Here is a 20,908-nt window from a genome sequence, read left to right on the forward strand (position 1 = left end):
AATGTCTGTAATAGATGAGACACTGAATATACAAACGGACAGCAGCCAGACATGTATAAAGGCAGAACTCTGACCCATAACTTGCAGCAACCAGCCTGAGAAAGCAGCCTGAGAAACCACCAGCCCAGGAAGCCAACCCTCTCTCTGGAAGTCAGGCTTCAAGGAAGTCACACCACTATTCCTAGTAACTAGCCCCACAAGCCTAATAGACAACTACTTTTGACAAATACACCAAAACTATCCCATGGGGGAAAGGGAAGTCATTGCAACCAGCGGTGCTGGAGTAACTGAATATTCATATGGAAAAAAGTGAAACTTGTCCCCCCCTCATACCATCAACAAAAAATGAATTTGCGATGGATCATGGGCAAAACCTGAACATAAAAGTGAAAACCATAAAGCTCTTAGGAGAAAAAAGTAGGAGGATATCTTTGTGACCTGATAGTTGGCAAATTTCTTAGGACAGAGATGGCAATAACCAAGGAAGAAAAAAAAAATCAATAAATTAGATTTCATCATAATTTAAAACTCCTGCTTATTGAAAGCTACCAGAAGAAAATGAATAGGCAAGCTATGGACTGGGAGAAAATTTTAGCAAAATACGTATTGTCAAAAGATTTGCATCTGGAATATGTAAAGAACTACCACATGGGATTAACCTCAACACTAACAGCACAATTTTAAAAATGGGCAAAAGATTTGAAGAGATCCATTACAGAGGAAGAGAGATGAAGAAGAAATCCGTGGGAAAAAAAAAACACCTTGAGATTGACATGCAAATTAAATGAAAGATGAAATGCAAATTAAAACTACAAGGAGACACATTCACTCACTAGAATGGCTAAACTTTAAACATCTCACAACACAAATGCTGGTGAGAGTAGGGAACAACCAGAGCTCTCGTGGACTGCTGGTGGGAGTGTAAAATTGGACAGCCACTTTGGAACCAGGTCAAATAGTTTCTTGCAAAGGGAAACATCCACCTTCCCTTTGAGCTAGCAATTCCACTCCAAGATAAATGGAAACCTATGTGCCCCAAGACTTGTTTAAGAATATTCGTTGCAGCTTTGTTCATAGTAGCTCTAATCCAGGAAAGCAACCCCAATATCCACAAACAGGAGAAAAGATGAACACACGTTGTATTTTCACAAAAAAGGAACCAACTTTGGATACACACACAACTTGAATGAGTCCCATAGATGTGGTGGGTAAAAGAAGTCAGATATGAATGAGCACATATAATATATGTTTCCACTTATATGATCTTCTAGAATTTTCTAAGGACTAATCTAAGGTGACAGATCTCAAAACAGTGGTTGTAAGGGTGGGGAGGAAATAACTGGGACTTTCCGGGGCCAGTGGAAATGCTCCATCTCTTTATGTCAGTGTGGGTTACATAGAGGATCCATTTGTCAATGTGGTACACTAAGATTTGTGCATTGCAATGTGTATAGATTATACCCGGTGAAAAAGAACTGTAAAAGTCGTAGTAAGAATAATCGAGTGGGTCAGTCTGGGGAGCAGGTGAAAGTGTAGTTAAACCAAGAACAGCGGAGTGTTGATAATGGTTGAAGTCCTATGATGGAAGTCGGGATCCAGGGTAGAGGTGTGGGCAGGAAGCACGTTACCCCAGAAAAGGAAAGTGGGAGTGTGGGAAGGGGCAAAGTAACCCCAGAATAGGAGAGAGAAGGAAATCTATGAGGTGAGAGTGTCACCTGGCTTTTACAGGAACCCTCTGTGCTGATTCTGAGAAAGAGAAGATCCCTGAGAGAAAGAGAAGGTACATCTTTGAGAGACTGGGATTTGGGGACAGAAGATGGAGGTGGAGATGGAGATGGGAGTGGAGGTGGAGGTGGAGGTGGAGGTGGGAGTGGAGATGGAGGTGGAGATGGAGGTGGGAGTGGAGGTGGAGATGGTGGTGGAGATGGAGGTGGGAGTGGAGATGGAGGTGGAGATGGAGGTGGGAGTGGAGGTGGAGATGGAGGTGGAGATGGAGGTGGAGGTGGGAGTGGAGATGGAGGTGGAGATGGAGGTGGGAGTGGAGGTGGAGATGGAGATGGAGATGGAGATGGAGATGGAGATGGAGGTGGAGGTGGAGATGGGAGTGGAGATGGAGGTGGAGGTGGGAGTGGAGATGGAGGTGGAGGTGGAGATGGGGGTGGGAGTGGAGATGGAGGTGGGAGTGGAGGTGGAGGTGGAGATGGAGATGGGAGTGGAGATGGAGGTGGAGATGGAGGTGGAGATGGAGATGGAGGTGGAGGTGGAGATGGGAGTGGAGATGGAGGTGGAGGTGGAGATGGAGGTGGAGGTGGGAGTGGAGATGGAGGTAGAGGTGGAGATGGGGGTGGGAGTGGAGATGGAGGTGGGAGTGGAGGTGGAGGTGGAGATGGAGATGGGAGTGGAGGTGGAGGTGGAGGTGGAGATGGAGGTGGAGGTGGGAGTGGAGATGGAGGTGGAGGTGGAGATGGAGATGGAGGTGGAGGTGGAGATGGAGGTGGAGGTGGGAGTGGAGATGGAGGTGGAGGTGGAGATGGGGGTGGGAGTGGAGATGGAGGTGGGAGTGGAGGTGGAGGTGGAGATGGAGATGGGAGTGGAGATGGAGGTGGAAATGGAGGTGGAGGTGGAGGTGGAGATGGGAGTGGAGATGGAGGTGGAGATGGAAGTGGAGGTGGGAGTGGAGGTGGAGGTGGAGATGGAGATGGAGGTGGAGGTGGAGGTGGAGATGGGAGTGGAGATGGAGATGGAGGTGGAGGTGGAGGTGGGAGTGGAGATGGAGGTGGAGGTGGGAGTGGAGATGGAGGTGGAGGTGGAGATGGGGGTGGGAGTGGAGATGGAGGTGGGAGTGGAGGTGGAGGTGGAGATGGAGGTGGAGGTGGAGATGGGGGTGGAGATGGGGGTGGAGGTGGAGATGGGGGTGCAGATGGGGGTGGAGGTGGAGGTGGAGGTGGAGGTGGAGATGGTGATGGAGATGGAGATGGAGGTGGAGATGGAGGTGGAGATGGGAGTGGAGATGGAGATGGAGGTGGAGGTGGAGGTGGGAGTGGAGATGGAGGTGGAGGTGGGAGTGGAGATGGAGGTGGAGGTGGAGATGGGGGTGGGAGTGGAGATGGAGGTGGGAGTGGAGGTGGAGATGGAGGTGGAGGTGGAGATGTAGGTGGAGATGGGGGTGGAGATGGGAGTGGAGATGGAGATGGAGGTGGAGGTGGAGGTGGAGATGGGAGTGGAGATGGAGGTGGAGATGGAGATGGAGGTGGAGGTGGAGATGGAGGTGGAGATGGGGGTGGAGGTGGAGGTGGAGATGGAGATGGAGGTGGAGGTGGAGATGGAGGTGGAGGTGGAGATGGAGGTGGAGGTGGAGATGGAGGTGGAGGTGGAGATGGAGGTGGAGGCGGAGGTGGGAGTGGAGATGGAGGTGGAGGTGGAGGTGGAGGTGGAAATGGAGGTGGAGGTGGAATTGGAGGTGGAGATGGAGATGGAGGTGGGAGTGGAGATGGAGGTGGAGATGCGGGTGGAGGTGGAGATGGAGGTGGAGGTGGAGATGGAGGTGGAGATGGGGGTGGAGGTGGAGATGGAGATGGAGGTGGAGGTGGAGATGGGGGTGGAGGTGGAGATGGGGGTGGAGGTGGAGATGGAGGTGGAGGTGGAGGTGGAGATGGAGATGGAGGTGGAGATGGAGATGGAGGTGGAGATGGGGGTGGAGGTGGAGATGGGGGTGGAGGTGGAGGTGGAGATGGAGATGGAGGTGGAGATGGAGATGGAGGTGGAGATGGTGGTGGAGGTGGAGATGGGGGTGGAGGTGGAGATGGAGATGGAGGTGGAGATGGGGGTGGAGGTGGAGATGGAGATGGAGGTGGAGGTGCAGGTGGAGATGGAGATGGAGGTGGAGGTGGAGATGGGGGTGGAGGTGGAGATGGGGGTGGAGGTGGAGATGGGGGTGGAGGTGGAGATGGAGATGGAGGTGGAGATGGGGGTGGAGGTGGAGATGGGGGTGGAGGTGGAGGTGGAGATGGAGATGGAGGTGGAGATGGAGATGGAGGTGGAGATGGGGGTGGAGGTGGAGATGGGGGTGGAGGTGGAGGTGGAGATGGAGATGGAGGTGGAGATGGAGATGGAGGTGGAGATGGTGGTGGAGGTGGAGATGGGGGTGGAGGTGGAGATGGAGATGGAGGTGGAGATGGGGGTGGAGGTGGAGATGGAGATGGAGGTGGAGATGGAGGTGGAGATGGTGGTGGAGGTGGAGATGGCGGTGGAGGTGGAGATGGGGGTGGAGGTGGAGGTGGAGATGGAGATGGGAGTGGAGATGGAGGTGGAGACGAGAACAGAGATGGAGGCAGAGATGAGAGAGGACGATGGAGGCAGAGGTGGAGTTGAGAGATCGGGGGAGAGAAAGAACAAGCATTTTACTGTTTTCACCTCATCCCTGGAAAGATATGTTCAGACGATAAAGCATCTGCCTATAGTGTGGGAGACCCGAGTTCGATCCCTGGGTCAGGAAGATCCTCTGGAGAAGGAAATGGCAACCCACTCCAGTATTCTTGCCTGGAAAACCCCATGGACGGAGAAGCCTGGTGAGCTACAGTCCATGGGGCCGCAAAGAGTCGGACACGACTGAGCGACTTTACTTTCACTTTCTTGAAGGCAAACTCTTTCACAGATCCAGGAGGCCTTGGACAGAGCAAAGACAGGGTTTGGTTGGCAGAATTAGTGTCCAGAAGGGACTGTCTCTAATCTTGTTAGAGCACGTCTCCTTATCGGTGGCATATTTGTAATGGGCCAGGTATTTGGAGACCCTGTCTACGAATATCTCTTCAGTGTTTGCCCTTGACCGTGTGTTCCCCCGGTTGCTCCACAGTGCTCCCTGACACTGCACCAAACTCTAGACATGGAGCCACAGACACACGTCCCTCTCCGAAGAGGAGCTCTGGGCGTCCTCATTTCCTGGCTCAGCAGCATCTCTGATGAACAAGGTAAAGTGACATCTCAAAATGAGAGGGGAGAGAAGCAGGAGCTTTCTGGCTCTTTCTCACACACTCATAGGTTCATTCGCCAACGGGCGGTTGGGTGGGTTGCATGGATCTTGCAAGCTGGTGAGCAACACTGAGTGTCCAGGATAGTAAGGACCATATAGTTTTCCTTCTGGTAGATTCTTGAGTGTCAGAAATGCACCACTTAATGGATGGCAGTTAAAAGTGAAATAAGCGGGTCACTGCCCTGGAGGTGACCAGAGGCATGTCTGTTCTTATAGGGCTGGACATTCTCCAGTCGCTTCCCGAGTCCTTGCAGGGCTGGGCCTGGGGCTTCCTCGGCTTCCTGTGCCCTCCAGCAGGTAGCTCAGCACCTGGCTGGGGCTTGGGGATCACCAGTCACGTGGTAAATGACTCACTAAGCAGCGGAACTGTGATGGGAAGATTGAGCATCGCAGGGTCAAGTCTCCTTTGCCGTTCCTCCCCATCCATCATCTGTCCCCTTTGCTCTTACAGGGGGTGGAAGGATGGGACTAGCTAACCTGGGGGCAGGAGAGGCAGCTGTGAGGAGCAGGGGGACCCCCCTGACTGCCCTCCTCCCTCCCTGGTCTCTGATGGACAGACCTCTCGTCAAGACTGGGTGCTTTCTGCTGGCTGGCCTTCCTGAAGTCTGCAGGGTGCCCCAGTGGCTTCTCCAAACAGAAGCAGCACCTGGTGCATCAGGGGAGTGTCGACACTTCATACAATAACAATAACTGTCATTTCTACGACTCTTACTAGGGGCTGAGGACCAGGCTCAGTGCTTTTTCGGCAGTGCGTCATTTCCCTCTCCTGAGAAGTCACTGAGATTGGGACAATTATTATCCCATTTTGCAGGTGAGGAAACTGAGGATCAGAAAGGTTAGGTGATTTGCCCAAAGTTACTTAGCAGGTACATAAAGAACCATGCTAGAAATGGGAGTCGTGGAGCCTGTTTGGCTGCAGAGCCTGGGTTCGAGTCTATCCTGCTCCCCATTGGGAAGGTTTTGAGCTTTTGGTTTTCTTTTTAAACTAGGGGAGTGGTGAGTGAAGAGCGCAATGGGGGCATGGGCCATGAACAGAATTGCAGGGTGGCTGCTTCGGGTGAGGCATTAGGCCGACACTGCTGGGTGAAACTGCTGAGGATGTGCGGGCTGGAGCCTGGGGCCTTGAGTTGCAAGTAGCAGAGCAAGAAGAGGCCTGTGGCAGTGGCCACAAGCACCCCCTCCCCGCCACTGCCATCATCCCAGTAGAGCACAAAATGCCTGGTACCTGCCACTTTCTTCACCTGCAGCATCTCTTATTAGCTCCATGAGGTTATTGCTGTTCAGTCGCTAAGTCATGCCCGACTCTCTTGTGGCCCCATGGACTGCAGCATACCAGGCTCCCCTGTCCATGGGATTTCACAAGCAAGAATACTGGAAAGTGAAAGCGAGCGTGTTAGTCACAGTCTTGTCCGACTCTTTTTGACCCCATGGACTGTAGCCCAACAAGCTCCTCTGTTCATGGACCTCTCCAGGCAAGAATATTGGAGTGGGTTGCCACTTCCTTCTCCAGAGGATCTTCCCGACCCAGGGATTGAACTCAAGTCTCCTGCATTGGCAGGTGGGTTCTTTACCACTGAGTCACCAGGGAAGCCCCAGCTCTATGAGGGTGGTACTGTTATTATCATTCCCATTTTACAGATGAGGAAACCGAGGCTCAGAGCTGCCTAAACCCAAGTCATGGTCTTTATATTCTACTGTGTTTGCTCAAGAAAGAAGCCTGCCCTTTCCCTTCACTTAACACTGTCAATGTTAATAGATTGCCTGATTTGGCCAATAAAATATCAAAATGCCCAGTTAAATTTGCATTTCAGATAAGCAACGGACGCTTTTACTTATAAACATGTTCCAAAGGTGATCTGGGACATCCTTACACAGAAATGCATTTGTTGTTTGTGAGAAATTCAAAAGTAGCTGGCATCCTTGTTAGTATATCTGCAACCCTGATATGATAGGAGGCCCCATTGTGCTTGGGGCTGCAGTTACCAGTCCTTTCTCAAGCTTCTCATCCCTGATAGGAGCTGGACTATTCTGGGAATTGCAGGGACTGAGAGCAGGGGAGACAGGGCTCATGTCTCCCAGCCAGGAGGTGGCCCAGAGGGAAGGGTCCTTTTGTGGGACAAGAGGGGAGGGCAGGTTGCGAAACACAAGTGACAGAGACAAGAGGATTCCTGAGAAAGACCCAAGTGTGAGTTTCTGTATGGAATTCTCGAGACGTGGAGGGTGTAGCCTCTCCCACCAGGGTCCCCACCGCACCCCCACCCAATGTCACTGCTGGTGCTGGCCATCCCCCAACCAGACATTCTATTGGTAACTCTGCCCCCCACGAGGTGAGTGCTGCCCTAGTGCTTGAGCTGATAAGGTTTTTGAATCAGTTGCTGCCGTCCCCGAGGCAGGGCCACCCGTCTGTCACCTGCTCCCAGGGCTTCTAGGAAGGGAAGTTCTCCAGCTCCATCTAGACAGGGCCACTCACCTCACTCTTCACTCCATGCAGCCGGAGCCCGGGCCCTGCCCAGTAACAAGGTGGAAAAACAGCTCAGGTGGTAACGTCTGCTTTTCCCTGGGTGTGTGGTCCCCAAGGCACACATCTCCCATGCACGTTTTGTCCGTGTTTTGGGCCAGCCTGCGTTCCCCTTCCCGACACGGAGTCTGCCCAGCCCTTGCCCGCACCTGCCCTGGGCACCTGCCACACCTTCAACTGGGAGGGATGGACTGGCAGACACTGAGGTCTGATGGGGATGCCTAGGTCTAGTTCTGGGGTCCCTCTGTGGCCTCTGGGACCCGAGGACGCCTAGCACTTCGAGTTTGGCTCGTCTGTGTCAGCACAGGAGGGTGGCTCCCGCCCACGGCTGTGGAGGGTTAAGGCTGGCTGCCCTACTACAGGGAAGAGGCAGCCGCCTGCACCCAGCTTCTCCTTCTCCAGGTGCAACGCGGGGCAGGGCAGCCCACCCCATCACCTCTCTCCCCGGGCACAGCCAGCCCGCCTCCCCTTAAGCCGGCTGTGCGCATCTGCCTCCCACCTCCGGCTCACAGACTCAAGGCGCTCTAAAGCAAAGTTAAAACTGGCTCCTTCCTCCAGGGAAGTGGAAGGAGGGGCAGAGGGCCAGTGGCCTCCTTACTTACTGTGCTCAACGCCTCCCGGGGAAGATGAGGGAGTCCTGGGGATCGCACACAACTGGCGCCAGGAGGAAGCGGGCAGTGAGTTCCTGCTCAAATCCTGCACCTCAGCCCCGGGAAGAAGCCTCCCTGGCCCCTCCAGGAGCCGTGTGTAGCGAATCCCAGTGCAGAGCTGGCTCCAGCGGGGTGAGCTCACCAGGATGTGGGCTAATGGGTTAACCCTTGGTGGGCCACCGGCAGAGGCTCCTGTGATAGGGCTTTGGCTCAGCTCTGCTCAGCCTCTAGTAGATGAATCTGCTGAAAAATTAATGAAGCTTCTCTGCAGTTGGTCATCAGGTTTCAGGGAGATTTGGATGAGGCTGGTGTGTGGGCAGAGCCTCTCCTCCCAACCCCAGGCTCGGAAATCTGGAGATGTGGGTCCCTGGGTCAGTGGAGTGTGTGACTGTGATGGTGGTGGCTGCCAAAAAGTGGATCACTCAGAGTCTGCACTAGCTCGGTCCAGGGCAGGTCTTGGCCACGGGACCTAGGAGGCATGTTTGTTCTGGATGTGGGAGAAAGCAAGTGTAGACTTTTTTAACATCCTCGGTTCCAAGACAGCAGGGGTACCTCTGGGAGCACCCCGAGGCCTATGTGTGGGCATCTTATGTGACCTGAGGCCAGGAACCCACAGCCGAAGGTCAGAGGGGCACAGAGGGCCCTTCTCCACCCCCGCCCGCACCCCCATCCCCGGCCTAGACGTCTCTGAACTGGGGGCAAAACAGCACGTTCACCTTCGCTTCTCCCCCCTTTCCTGACTGTACCCCTGTGCTTTTCGTGTTACTTATGGTGATAAGAAGCCAATGAGGAATGTCACTGCAGTGGAGGGGCAGGGTCTCCATCTCTCTTAGCAGTTACCACATTGTGCTGTCAGAAGCCAGGTGTGAGGTGATGAAGAATGAATGCGAGTCTGCACCCTGAAGCCAACAAGAAAGCCAGGCTGACCCTCTGTCCTCACACCAGCTCCAGGAGGATAAGCCTCTCTTCTCACTGGTTGGGAGCCCCAGGGTAAGGCTGCAGAGGTCCCTGCTACGGGAACAGGGCTGGGTGAGGACTCCCTGGGTGGCCTACAGGGGAGGCTCTCCTAGGAGGGACCTGGGATGTGCCGACCAGGCAGGGGTGGGAATCTGGTGAGATGAAGTTTCCAGCGGGGGAAGGCTCTGCAGAGGTGGATGTGGGATGAGGGGCCTGAGAAGCAGAGGGCTGGAGGGCAGGCCGTCCGCCGAGCCGCCGGACGGGCTTGAGCTGAGGGGGCTTTTCCTCTGGCCTCCTTCGGAAGCTGAGCATTCTCTGTCCAAGGGGACCTGGACTTGGGGGCTTTTGAGAATGTTGCTTGCTGTAGCTGCCTCTGCAGTCCTACAGTCGGTTTGTCAAGCCCAGTGGCCGGGCTGGTGGAGAAACTTTGCAAGGCAAATAGTCAGATCATTTATTTTCCCCTGGTTCAGATTTCTATGCTTTCCTCCACCCTCTGCAGGGTGTGGCAGGCGGTGGAGTAACAGCCTTCGGAAAGACAAACCCTTATTTAGCATTTCCTCTGTGTCAGGCACCAGTCTAAGTACTTTCTGTGCACAGCAGTTCACTGATTCCCCCACAGAATCTGATCGGGATGTGAGGTGTATTGCTATCCTTATATTTGGCTTTGCACAAATTACTTAGCTTCTCTGAGCCTTAATTTTTTCATTTGTTAAGTGGATGTGATCATTGCTACCTTAGATAGCTTTTGTAAGGCTTGTATAAGAAAATGCACACAGAAAGGGCTTGATGAATATATGTATAGCTTCCCTGTAGCTCAGATGGTAGAGAATCTGCCTGCAGTGCAGGAGACCTGGGTTTGATCCCCGGGTTGGGAAGATCCCCTGGAGAAGGAAATGGCAACCCACTCCAGTATTCTCGCCCGGAGGATCCTAAGAGCAGAGGAGCCTGGTGGGCTACAGTCCATGGGGTTGCAGAGGGTTGGATAGACAGAGTGACTAATACTATTACGTACTGTATATGAGTACATAATTCACATATTGTGCTCGGTCACTTCTCTCTGCGACCCCGTGGACCACGGCCTGCCAGGCTCCTCTGTCCATGGAATTCTCCAGGCAAGAATGCTGGAGTGGGTTGCCATTTCCTTCTCCAGTGACGAAGTGTGAAGTGACTGAAGTGAAGTCGCTCAGTTGTGTCCGACTCTTTGCGACCCCATGGACTGTAGCCTACCAGGCTCCTCCATCCATGGAATTTTCCTGGCAAGAGTAGTGGAGTGGGGTGCCATTTCCTTCTCTGAATTCGTATATTACATAATCATAATATGGAATACATGATATATGATTAATGTATCCCATATTAAATATAATGTATATATTATGTAGAGTGTATGAAGTGAAGTCGCTCAGTCGTGTCCAAATCTTTGTGACCCCATGGACTATAGCCTATCAGGCTCCTCAGTCCATGGGATTTTCCAAGCAAGAGTATTGGAGTGCGTTGCCATTTCCTTCTCCAGAGGATCTTCCCTACCCAGGGATCGAACCCGGGTCTCCTGCATTGTGGGCAGACACTTTATCCTCTAACCCACCAGGGAATCCCATGTAGGGTGTCTATATGTATATAATAGCAATGTATGTATGTACACATGTGTATGTGTTATATATACATATAACACACACACACACATACATAAGCACACACACAAACTGGGGGGATCTGGGCCCAGGAACAAGTGTCCAGGTACGAGCTGGGCTGTCTGCAGGCTCCTCCCTCACAGGACAGAGGAGGTATCACAGGCAGTTGTGGTATCGAGGGGGCAGAAAGCAGGCCCAGGCCCTGCCTGGAGGATATCTGTGTCCCCCCATTCCGCACCGTGTAGCTTACAGCTGCTCCAGCTCAGCTCTGCCCCCCTCAGCCAGCTAGCCCAGAAGTCCATGTAGCTCAGCTCTGCCCTCCTCAGCCAGCTAGCCCAGAAGTCCATGTACCAGTGGCACAGGATGGCAGCCATCACCCACATGACAGGGGGTGACAGGGTAGCCAATGGTCATTCTTTTCCATCTGTCACCCTTCTACAGGTTGTTTGTTTTTTTGACTGCCCCATGAAGCTTGTGGGATCCCAGTTCCCCGACCAGGGATTGAACCTTGTCCACGGCAGTGAAAGCATTGAGTTCTAATCACTAGACCACCAGGGAACTACCCCTCTTTCTACATTTTCTTTTTAAGTGTTTTAAAAAAGCAAATCCAAGAATTTTTTCCCTCTGTAAATCCTTGCAAGTGGAGATGTGTATGTCTAACGAGGACTTCCTTCCTTCCTCTCTTCCTCTTTTTTAACCCAATAACCACAAAGCCATCATAAGCTCACCTGAAATGCACACGTTCTTTAATGTTAATAACCACCCCACACTCACAGATCCCCAGTTGCCTCAGAGGCGTCTGTTTATGGTCAGGTCTCCATGAAGAGGGTCCTCCCAAGGGCTGGCCTGACACTTAGTCGTTGTGTCTCCCAAGCTTCGTCTCATCTGTAGCCGCCCTTGCCTCTGCTCACACCGTCTAGTTACTGAAGATTCCAGGGCGTGCGGCTTGGAGAACCCGCATTCCAGACCTGGCCGGCTGCTTCAGATGACTGAAGACTTCCTGTAAGAGAAGTGGAAATTGGAAACCACGCTAACTTGCAGAGCTTAAATGGTGTCATCTCTCATTTCCCTCTTTTCTGCAAGGGCTGGGTCTGGACTTCTGCCTCTGCCCGGGATCCTAGGACAGGGCCTTGGCAAAGAGGTGCTGGTGGTCAGCGTGAAATAAACAGCCAAGAGAACATTCACAAGGCACCTTACAATTTACAAATGCTGTTTGCCATACTATATATATTGTATATGGATACATAATTCACATAATTGCGTACATGATACTGGGTCCTCAAAGCAGCCCCTTGACACAAGCAGGGCCACACTTTGTGTCTGTCTCTCAGTAGGTCACCTCGACGGGAGAAGCCTTTTCATTTTCCAGGGCTCTGGGAAATCATGCCAAGCAATTGCTTCGATCAGGGAGTCCCAGGGAGAAGCCACCACCTTCCGCCTCCCCTCCTCAGCCCCCGCAGTGTTAATCTCTGTTTCCCTTCCTTTTCCATCAGAGGTGCCCCGCACAAGGAGCCGGGACTCTGACCCTGAGTCTCTCCAGGTCTGACCCCTTGGTCCTCTTGACAAATTCAGTGAAGTCAAGTGTCCCCCTCACCAGTCTCTCTGGCTGGTCAAGCCTCTTCCTCTCTAAGCCACATAGCGCCCAGAGCTAGGTTCTTATAGCTGTTTCCTCCGGCACTTCCATCTTTTGCTTTTCTCTGCTTGTGTCTTGAGACCCTTTTTTCTCCTTGTCTATCTGTTTGTCTTCCTCCTGGGCTGCTTCTGTTTCTCCCACATGACAGTTCTCAAGATGCCTGATTTCTCTGGGAGACACTCAGGAGACACTGCCCCTTTCTTTCCTAGTGCATATTAACTGAGCAGGTGGTTTGCAGCTGGGTTGGGTCCTGCATGAGGAATCGGATTGCCCTGTAGGCAATGGGAGTTTTATCAAGTGGTGGCTGGTGGGATAGAGAAGCAGGGACGTGAAGGAGGAAGAGACTGGTGGCATTTATGAGAACATGAGAGTGGAGTGGGGCAGGAAAGAACATCTTCTGGGGATGCGGTTCCCAGGGTCATCAATACCTGCCAAGACCTGCCCTCCTCATCCGGTGATCTGAGATCCCTGAAGGAGCAGACCAGAAGGTGGCCAGCCCCCGGTAGGGTATGGTCAGCGGGCAGGAATCGCCTGCTCCTGGGGCGCCGCTGCCATCTAGTGGTGAGATTCGGGTAGTGTTGCTCTCTGAAGTTCAATCAGTCCATGCCCAGCAATAGGTCTCTGGCATGCTATTTAACACTGGACTTGATCTCGTCCCATTACTTCATGGCAAATAGATGGGGAAACAGTGGAAACAATGATAGACTTTATTTTCTTGGACTCCAAAGTCACTGCAGATGGTGACTGCAGCCATGAAATTGAAAGACGCTTGCTCCTGGGAAGAAAAGTTATGACAAACCTAGACAGCATATTAAAAAGCAGAGACGTTACTTTGCCAACAAAGGTCCATCTAGTCAAGGCTATGGTTTTTCCAATAGTCATGTATGGATGCGAGAGTTGGACAATAAAGAAAGCTGAGTGCCGAAGAATTGATGCTTTTGAACTGTGGTGTTGGAGAAGACTCTTGAGAGTCCTTTGGACTGCCAGGAGATCCAACCAGTCCATCCTAAAGGAAATAAGTCCTGAATATTCATTGGAAGGACTGATGCTGAAGCTGAGACTCCAATACTTTGGCCACCCGATGAGAAGAGCTGACTCATTTGAAAAGACCCTGATGCTGGGAAAGATTGAAGGTAGGAGGAGAAGGGGACAGAGGATGAGAGGGTTGGATGGCATCGACTCAATGGACATGAGTTTGAGTAAACTCTGGGAGTTGGCAATGGACAGGGAGGCCTGGCATGCTGCATTCCATGGGGTCACAAAGAGTCGGACGTAACTGATCAACTGAACTAAACTGAACTGACTTTGGAAAAGTCACCCGGTCACAATGTTTGCCGATAAATACCCCAAATAGTCTCCGCAGTTTCAAAATCTGAAAGAATTATTATTTTCTCGCTTTTGAGTAATTTAGACGATTCATGTAGTCATCGTATCATCAATATTTACTGTAGGTCCATTTCATGCCAGCGCGTCCCTGGTGGCTCAGTTGGTAAAGAATCTGCCTGCAATGCAGGGGACCCCAGGTTTGATTCCAATGTCAAGAGGATCCCCTGGGGAAGGAAATGGCAACCCGCTCCAATATTCTTGCCTGGGAGATCTCACGGACAGAGGAGCTTGGCAGGCCCCAGTTCCTGGGGTCACATTGAGTCTGACATGACTTAGCAACTAAACCACCATTACGAGCCAGGCATGTTTCAGGCTAGACAGTGGAAATAAAGAGGTGACCTTGATGAACTGTATGACTTATGTGGCAAATGAAAGCCAGCTACATCAACAATTACAATCTAGAAGGAAAAATGCTTCAATACAGATATGTCTGTGCTGTGCTTTGAGAATACAAAGGAGGGCTGACTAACAGATTGGCCTAGAGTGGTAGCTGCGAGGGAAGGGAGAGGATTCTTGAAGGAGATAATGGCTAAGGTGAGCCTTGAAGAGCGTGTTGGAGCCAGAGAGGGTGATGGAGAAGTTGCAAGTGGTGAAGATGGAGGGAGTGGTGATGATCAGGAGACAGAGAAAACAGACCACAGGGACACGTTTTCAGTTTCTTCTTTAATGAATTCCTCAAACATTCAGTTGTGACTATAAGGGCTACTCTTGTGGCTCAGCTGGTAAAGAATACGCCTGCAGTGCGCAAGACCTGGGTTCGATCCCTGAGTTGGGAAGATCTCCTGGAGAAGGGAAAGGCAACCCACTCCAGTATTCTGGCCTGGATATTTCCATGGACTATACAGTCCATGGGGTCACAAAGAGTCGGACACGACCGAGCAGCCTTCACTTTCACTTCATAAGGAATTCAATCTAAAATGTGCAGAATGTGTTCTAACCAAGTATGGATTTATTATTATTATTTTTAAGATTCAGAGTTTTTCTCTTTTTCATTATCTATCTGTTTATTTTTGGAGGCACTAGGGCTTTGTTGCTTTGCACAGGCTTTCTGTAGCTGCAAAGAGCGAGTGCGGCTCACTGCGGAGGCACACAGACTCGGTGGCTGTGGTCTGTGGCTCTGGAGTCCTGGCTCAGCAGTTGCCGCGCATGAGCTTTGTTGCTCCGAGACACGTGGGATCTTCCAGCACCAGGGATCAAACCCATGTCCCCTGCATTGGCAGGTGGATTCCCACCCACTGTGCCGCCAGGGAAACCCCTTGATTTATTATTATACTAATATTACAGAATTTTGGAGCTGGAAAGAATCCCAAAGAACTTCTCTCTAATGTGTTTACCAATTCTTCTGCTCATGTTTACACTGTGTCCGTTTTCTCCTGCTAAAACGGCAGCACCTTCCTGTGCTTCGGGCTGTTAGGCTGGGGCCTTGATGAAGTCCAGTGTGGACTATGTAATAGTCTGCCCAGGGGTCTCTCTGCCTGGGTTAGCTCCCTCATCTGACTTCATTGCAGAAAGAAGGATCCGATGTATTTCTTCCTTCCATTCCTTTTCCCTTCTCCCTTCCCTCCCTCTCTCCTTCCATTTATTCTTTTTTGTTTGTTTGTTTTGTTTTTAATCCAACAAATAGTGGTGACTACCTGCTATGTGCCAGGCTGGGCATTTTGCTATGGGAGGACAGAATCAATGGGACAGAGTACTTAGGACCTGGAGACACACAGGGACACCCTGGAGGCAGAGGTCAGCCGGCCATCCCATCCTCTGCGGTGATCTTTGTAATCACTTCCAGAGCACACCGGACTTTTTGTGGCATCAGTTACTGGAGGCTCTGGGTGCTCCATTTGGCTTGAGAACCCCTCTCCTGACAGTCAGAATAGCAACTAAGGAAAGTGTGGGAAGTGTGTTAACCCATTTAAGTAATGGGGTCACTTGTTCTGCTGATAATCTCACCCGGGACTTCGAGGAGGACTGCAGCAATGGATTACAACCCCCCAAGGATGGACATTTCCTCTTTAGCCCATAAAGTACCCATCAGGTCCTGCAAAGCCAGTAGCTGGTTTTAAGTGACCTTATCTTTTCCTTTCCACTAATTTCTCTGTGAACCTGTTTGACTCAAGCCAGCCTCCCTGGTGGCAGGGGAGGGGGGAGGGGATCCTCAAAATGGATTATGCAATGTCAGCCAGTGTTTGTGGGATGCTGGACCCCTGTCCTGAGAACAATGACACTGCAAAGCTATGACGTCCTGCTTTGTTCCTGCTAACCTTACAAAGTGCAGAGCTCTGGTGTCTGACCTCTGCTTTCACCGAGATGACTTTCACACACTGTCTCTTTCCATCCAGCCCAGATAGGTAGACACGCATCGTGGATCCTGCCACGTGAATGCAGGGCTAGCCCTTCCGAAGTCAGGGCTCTGTGAAATTTACAGGTGCCTGCAGGCATAATTAAAGTTTTTTTTTTTTCTTTTTAAAAGCACAGAAAGAAAATTTTTCATCAAATCTTTGCTAAAAAGGTAACATTAAATCATTGATTCTACTAAAATATGACTCAACACTTACATCATTACGTATAAATTATGTTCAATGTGGATAGAGTTTGATTTGTTTAATATGATGTAAGACTGGATGTCCCCAAACATGAAGGTCCCTAAATGACCTTGAGAGCTCCTTGAAATTCAGGTAAGATTTTTCTAGAATCCTAAGGAGATTCAAAGTCCTCCCTATGGTTTCTTCTATCTGCTGAGTTTCTGCTGCAGGCATGCCTTATAATCACATGGTTGCCCCAGCTCCAGGAACTGCCAGATTAATGCTAGACTGCGATCTCTCTGGGCTTCCCTGGAGGCTCAGTGGTTAAGAACCCACCTGCCAAGCAGGAGACCTGGGTTCAATCCCTGAGTTGGGAAGATCCCTTGGAGAAGGAAATGGCAACCCACTCCAGTATTCTTGCCTGAGAAATCTCATGGACAGAGGAGCCTGGTGGGCTATAGTTCTTGGGGTTGCAAAGAGTTGGACACAACCAAAGTGACTTAGCACACACACGTGAATAGGTTACAAAGTGATTACTCCTGGGATCCCGTAAATTAAAGTTAATGTTTGAGGCCCCCTCGGAAATGTTTTCCAAATCTCTGGGTACTCAACTGGTTGTCAGTTTGGTTCTGACACGTATAATGACCCCTCGACTCCCTCCTCAGGTTCCATGATTTGTTAGAAGGGGTCACAGAACTCACAGTAGTTGACTTCCGTTTCCTGTCTACCATGAAGGATACATTGTAGGCAGAGCTGGATGCACTAGATACCAAGGGTGAGGTAGGAGGACCTGTGTGTGGTGGGGGAGCAGAGTTTCAATGCCCTCACCAGCACACCCCCCACCCCCCACCCCAGCTCCTCCATGGGGTCACCCACCCTGAACCTCTCTGAGCCTCTTCAGTTTAAGGTTTTGCTGGGTGTTCCGTTTATAGCGTTAAAACCGCTGGCATTCCTCCCCTTGAATGAACAAAGTGTAATAGGCCACAGGGAAGAATGAGGGGTGAATGTACATCTGTTAGCCCATCTTTCACTTACATCTAGGCAGAAGGCCCTGTCCTGGCCCCCATGCTTAAGAGTAGGGCTCAGCAAATCTTTTCTGTAAATATTTTAGGCTTTGTGGGTCCTAATGTCATTGTCACAACTACTCAAGTCTGCTGTTTCAGTGGGAAAGCAGCCTCAGACAATATGTAAATGAATGGGTGTGGTTGTGTCTCCATCAAACTTTATTTACAAACATGGGCAGTGGGCCCCTGGATTGTAGTTGGCCACCAGACCCAGTGGGGCTAAATTTGTATACTCAGTTTCTTCAGTTATTTAAGCTAATATACTCCTTTTTCTCCCTTAAGCCCATTTATGAGATGAGTTTCTGTCTTGATCACAATAAACTGTGGAAAATTCTGAAAGAGATGGGAATACCAGACCACCTGACCTGCCTCTTGAGAAACCTGTATGCAGGTCAGGAAGCAACAGTTAGAACTGGACATGGAACAACAGACTGGTTCCAAATAGGAAAAGGGGTACGTCAAGGCTGTATATTGTCACTCTGCTTATTTAACTTCTATGCAGAGTACATCATGAGAAACGCTGGACTGGAAGAAACACAAGCTGGAATCGAGATTGCCGGGAGAAATATCAATAACCTCAGATATGCAGATGACACCATCCTTATGGCAGAAAGTGAAGAGGAGCTAAAAAGCATCTTGATGAAAGTGAAAGAGGAGAGCGAAAAAGTTGGCCTAAAGCTCAACATTCAGAAAACGAAGATCATGGCATCTGGTCCCATCACTTCATGAGAAATAGATGGGGAAACAGTGGAAACAGTGTCAGACTTTATTTTTTTGGGCTCCAGAATCACTGCAGACGGTGATTGCAGCCATGAAATTAAAAGATGCTTACTCCTTGGAAGAAGAGTTATGACCAACCTAGATAGTATATTCAAAAGCAGAGACATTACTTTGCCGACTAAGGTCCGTCTAGTCAAGGCTATGGTTTTTCCTGTGGTCATTAATGGATGTGAGAGTTGGACTGTGAAGAAGGCTGAGCGCCGAAGAATTGATGCTTTTGAACTGTGGTGTTGTTGGAGCAGACTCTTGAGAGTCCCTTGGACTGCAAGGAGATCCAACCAGTCCATTCTGAAGGAGATCAATCCTGGGATTTCTTTGGAAGGAATGATGCTAAAGCTGAAACTCCAGTACTTTGGCCACCTCATGCGAAGAGCTGACTCACTGGAAAAGACTATGATGCTGGGAGGGATTGGGGGCAGGAGGAGAAGGGGACAACAGAGGATGAGATGGCTGGATGGCATCACAGACTCAATGGACGTGAGTCTGAGTGAACTCCGGGAGATGGTGATGGACAGGGAGGCCTGGTGTGCTGCGATTCATGGGGTCGCAAAGAGTCAGACACGACCGAGCGACTGAACTGAACTGAACTGAACTGAACCAGAAACAGTCCTTTGTTGTTCAGTCACTCAGTCATATCTGACTCTTCGTGACCCCGTGGACTGCAGCACGCCAAGCTTCCCTGTCCTTCACCGTCTCCTGGAGTTTGCTCAAACTTGTGTCTGTTGAATCGACGATGCTATTCAACTGTCTCGTCCTCTGTCATCTCCTCCTCCTGCTGCTCAGAAACAGTCCTTACTGACAATGTAACAGCGAGGAGGAGGATAAGGAAGAAGGGCTGCTTCACGTCCTTGCTTCTCAGACCTTCCTGCGATAAGAATCACCAGGAGAGGACATTGACCCGAACACTGCTGGGCTCACCCGCACCCGTGCTAGTTCAGCAGATCTGCAGGGGGACCCAGAATTTGCATTTTTAACAAACTCCCAGGCGGTGCTGATGCTGCCCGTCCCTGGACCACATGTAGAAAAAGCTGTCCTGGATCAGTGGCCCTCAGGTCTCAGAGAACCTCAGAGGATTCGGCATCGGAATCACCGGAGGGCTTGTGAAAACACAGGCTCTGCTCAGAGTTGGTGATTCAGTTGCTCTGGGGTGGGGCTAGACAGTTCGCTTTCTAACAAGCCCCCAGGTGATGTTGCTGCTGGACCCGACTTTGAGGAATGATTCTGGAGGACCTTTGCATGGCCCTCTTCCAGCTTGCCCCTCCCCCAAAGCAAAGATGTCTATGGGGTCAAGGACTCATCCTCTCTGCTCCTAGATGAAACTCTGGGCACTTGAGATCCCAGAATTTTTGTCCAGGCAGCCTTGAGCCAGCTTCCAGAACCTGCATGGGGTCATTTCGTGTGAAATGGGAAAGAGAATGAATGGAGGTGGAGATATTGGTTAGGTTGGCAGGGGGGACGGGGTGGGGGTTGTTCCAAAAGCTGCGGGAGGCCCTTGCAACTCAGGATGGAGCCAAGGTGGGGAAGAATGGGAGGGTGAGACCCCCACCCCCATCCCCTGCCCAAACCATCCTTCCCTAAAGGAGCAGGTGGAATGGCTTCCTCCATTTGGGGCCACCCTGATTGGGAACAGGGCTCATGAGCCACGGTGTCTGGCGTCGGACACACTTAAGTTTGATCCTTGATTCTGATACTTATTTACTTAGTGACCTCAGGCAAATTACTTAACCTCTCTGAGCCTTATCTGTAAATCTGTACAATCCATAAATGTGCCAAAAAGAATCCACCTGCCAGTGCAGGAGACACATGTTCGATCCCCTGGAGGAGGAAATGGCAACCCACTCCAGTATACTTGCCTGGAAAATCCCATGGACAGAGGAGCCTGTCGGGCTACAGTCCATGGGGTCACAAAGAGCCGGACCCGACTGAGCAACTAACACTTTCACTTTCGCTTGACAAATGCGGTAAGGTTTTTGAAGCACTGAGCGTAAGCCTTGGCACATGATAAATGTTGGCCATTATTATTCTTGTTGGTATCAGTGACTGTTTCTTTCAGTCCTTGGGGGGGCATGTCATTTGTGACTGTCCTTTCCGTGCATCCTCAGAGCGCTGGTGGCGTCAGTACCTTGTGAGCAGGGACACAGCTCTTCTGTAGCTGCTTCCCACTTTCTGCACTCACAGCCTTGAGTCTCAGTCTTGAAGAACACACGTAAAGGATATTAGAACCCAGAAGATAACATGTCTTTTTATAAATAGCTAATCAAAACTAGTAATTTTATAGGGAAGGAGTGCTCATCTTGTTTTTTGCTGCTGTAGTTAAAAGGTTCATGGAACTATTTGTAGTCCAGACAATGACATTTATTGAAAGCAATGACCCATAGTTATTTGATCCTTGCTCCTATTTTCCATATGAGCCACCAAGGCTTTAGTTATGTTTTTGTTGCTTTTGTGACTACCTACGACGCAGCGGTGACATACGAGTGCTCCGGCAGTCTGCGATGCCGGTGCTCAAGGTGCGTGGCCGTTTGTGAATGGGTGTGTGTGTACCCTGGGTCTAACTTCCGGCAGTGGCACTAAGACTATGACTTGCTGTTTATTTGCACCAGGTTGTATTGTTGAGAGTAGTGATGTGGGTAGAGCTTTCTCCAGTCACAGAGATGTCCTCTGTGTATGTGTCCGTTACCCATCCATTATCCACCGGTCCACTAAGCAGGGCTTCCCTGGCGGCTCAGTGGTAAAGAATCGCCTGA

Source organism: Budorcas taxicolor, chromosome 19 (assembly GCF_023091745.1).
Source record: "Budorcas taxicolor isolate Tak-1 chromosome 19, Takin1.1, whole genome shotgun sequence".
In the NCBI taxonomy this organism is placed as follows: domain Eukaryota; kingdom Metazoa; phylum Chordata; class Mammalia; order Artiodactyla; family Bovidae; genus Budorcas; species Budorcas taxicolor.